This window comes from Mandrillus leucophaeus, unplaced genomic scaffold (genome assembly GCF_000951045.1).
Source record: "Mandrillus leucophaeus isolate KB7577 unplaced genomic scaffold, Mleu.le_1.0 Scaffold658, whole genome shotgun sequence".
NCBI classification, from domain to species: Eukaryota; Metazoa; Chordata; class Mammalia; order Primates; family Cercopithecidae; genus Mandrillus; species Mandrillus leucophaeus.
Window position 1 is genome coordinate 227,865 of NW_012107119.1, and position 3,184 is coordinate 231,048.

The following is a 3,184-nucleotide window of genomic DNA, read 5'->3' on the forward strand; positions in this document are numbered from 1 at the left end:
TCAAAACATATTTTCTTTCTTTCATTGTTGTTTATTATAAAAACGCAACGAGCTTTTTTTGTGGGTGTCATTTCAATTTTTTTCTTGAATACAGTTATTTGTAAAGAACATTGTAATCTCAATAGTCTCTATGGTTATAGTCGTGCCAACTATGATCGATTAAATAAGCCTAGAAATATAATGTGCAGCACAAGGATTATAATTCAAAATATTGTGTTGCATACTAAAATTTTTCTAAGAATGTAGATTTTAGCTGTTCTCCCCCTCCAATAAAAAATTTACTATGTGAAAAACAATAATAATATTATTATTATTTTCAGCTTGAGTAGCTAAGGAACGAGGTGGTCATTTAGTAGTGAACACTGAAGTGACGTTGATGCACACATTTATAAAATGTGCTATTTAGTAAACAGTTACCAGTTACCTAGAATGCATCAGGGGTTGTCCTAGCACCTACAGTCTATGGGGACATGGAGCCGTGGACAGTTGTAATCAGTGAAGTAAGTGCTTGACTGGGGCCAGCACTCTTGCTGTAGCGGTACACAGTCTCCTAACCAAGATTCTTGTTCTTCTGATTTCATCCCCTTGGAAATGTCTGAAAAGAAATGTAAGGTTCTTCCATTTAGAAACATGATCGTCGAAACCCTTTAGCAAGGTGACCTGGCCATGTGCCCTTGGTTACATGCAGTTGTTTGTCCTTGTGACCTCCATGGCATCTTTCCATTTATCTTTCTTTGCATCTTCCTACATGGATATTCTAACATTTTGTCCCATGAATTTGAGTTCCTTCTGGGTAGCATTTTTCTTTCTAATCTTAAACCTCTGCTCAGAAGACTCAGTGATCAGTCTCTCTTCCTCTGTCATGATTCAACATCTTTGAACTGTGACCTATAAACAGACGGCCCCATGCACTATCCCTACTGTCTAGTTGAGTGAAGTTATGTAGAATATGTATTCCACATTAGGTATTAAGTTCCACTACTTAAGTTTCTTCTTCACTTACCCACACACACAGATATGAATTAAACGTGTATTGGATAGAGAGGGTGAGCATGGCACTTCCAGATGCAACTAACAGGAAGACATGCTGTCCCCCGGGGGCTCCAGCTGATGAGGACAGTTCCAGAGCATCCTGCGGTGTCGCATTCTGCACTCAGGGCACCGTGACACCTAGTCAGGGAGGGAGGTTGTAGGGGCTTCCTTGGGTGTACCTGGCCCACCATATGTTTAGCTGTCTTACCAGAAAAATACTGACTCAATCATTCTGTATATGAAAAAGGTGCTCAGTTACCCTATACTCAGTCATTTGGGTATTATGAGGGCTTTCTTGGCAAGATTGAAGCTGTGTGTCTCTTCTTAGGGAATGAGAAAAAGAAACATTACAAATCCAAGTGCTGTGATTTCTCATCACGTTAAAATAATGAGGAGACCCTCTGCTGAAATGCGGAGTGTCCTCACGTGGCTTTTTTGTTTTGTTTTGAGACAGAGTCTCGCTCTGTCACCAGGCTGGAGTGCAGTGGCGCGATCTTGGCTCACTGCAGCCTCTGCCTCCCAGGTTCAAGCGATTCTCCTGCCTCAACCTCCTGAGTAGGTGGGACCACAGGCACGTGCCACCACGCCCAGCTAATTTTTGTATTTTTAGTAGAGACGGGGTTTCACCATGTTGGCCAGGATGGTCGCGATCTCTTGACCTCATGATCCGCCCGCCTTGGCCTCCCAAAGTGCTGGGATTACAGGCGAGAGCCACCACGCCCGGCCTCATGTGGCCCTTTAAAGCATCGGCCCAGGGTTCCTCGGGTCTCTGCTGGGTGAACGTGCTCTTCCCTTGGAGACTCCCCATCTTTGGAGCACACAGACGTTAATCCCAGAGCCGTGCTGTGTCCCCAGGTGAGGACAACAGGAAGAAGGCCAACAACCCCAAACACTGCAGCTGCGTCATAGATCAGATCTTCACTGGTGGGCTGCAGTTGGACGTCACCTGCCAAGTCTGCCAGTAAGTGACAGGCCGTGTGCTTCGTGGCGTTGAAACCCACCGGGGCTGTGCTGACATCTCCCAGTCTCTAGAGCTGCCAGACTTCAGAACTGTGTGTGCTCTGAGAGGTCTTTAAGGAGGCTACAAGAGAAATGGTTAACAGACGCCCTGAGAGCGAAGGTCATGGGGTAGAGGTGCTTCCTGTTGGGGAGATCCTGGGGTGGGTGTCCTGGTGGGATGCGAGACCTCTGTGTGGAGGTCTTGGTGTTGTCCACAGCCGGTAGTGTGTTCTTGGAAGCTTCCCCCAACATTTCTCTTCTTTTAGTCCTTGACCAGGAAACAAACAAACAAAAAATAACCCCCTTCAAGAAGGGGTGGATCACGTATGGCAGATTATTTACTTATGTGCTTTGAAGTGTGTTAGTTCTCATTATTTTATGGTTTCCTGTTCCATTTTCTCTATGTAGTGGCCCTAATTCTTTTGAGGTGTGGTCTTTGCTTATAGCTCCAAGCATTGAGTGCAGGAAGAATCTACTGTTTTGTTAGATTAGAGGAACCCTCTCAACCAACCTTAGTGCACGCTGCTGGGTTTTGTTTTATTTTTAGGTATGGGGTCTTATGTTGCCCAGGCTAGCCTTGAACCCCTGGGCTCAAGCAATCCTCCCACCTCAGCCTCCCAAGTAGCTGGGAGTACAGGTGCGCGCCACGGTGCCTGGCTCTGTTCTTTACTGCAGTTGAAGTTTTAAAAACCCTGGACATGATCCACTAAAACAATTTCAGAACCCATAATGGATTGCCACCTGTAGTCTGCATAAGACCAGTGAAAAACAGGAAAGGCCACTGCTGGCTGTGTCACGGATGCAATTTTCTGTAAGGAGCATAGACCGTTAGAGGCCTTGGCTCTAAGCATTAGGAACCGAGTTTGCTCTGAGCAGTTTAGACCTCCTTGCTGACCCTCAACTACTGAATTCTGTCAGCAGGAAATTGTCTCAGATTTAAATCTTGTATAAATATCGAGAGCAAATTTCCCAGTCTGTGAGTTTTTGTTTTTAGTGTTGTCAAATAAATCTCTAGCAAGGAACTGGTCTTGTGAAATGCAGCATTAAATGTCCAGCTGGAAAATGTGGCACATATACACCATGGAATACTATGCAGCCATAAAAAAGGATGAGTTTGTGTCCTTTGTAGGGACATGGATGCAGCTGGAAACCA

At 45.1% G+C, this 3,184-nt stretch overlaps 1 pseudogene; it reads left to right on the top strand.

The window, feature by feature from the left end:
* The first annotated feature begins 1,052 nt into the window (after nt 1-1,052).
* Nucleotides 1,053-3,184, top strand: part of LOC105554737 — a 10,447-nt pseudogene continuing 8,315 nt past the window's right edge.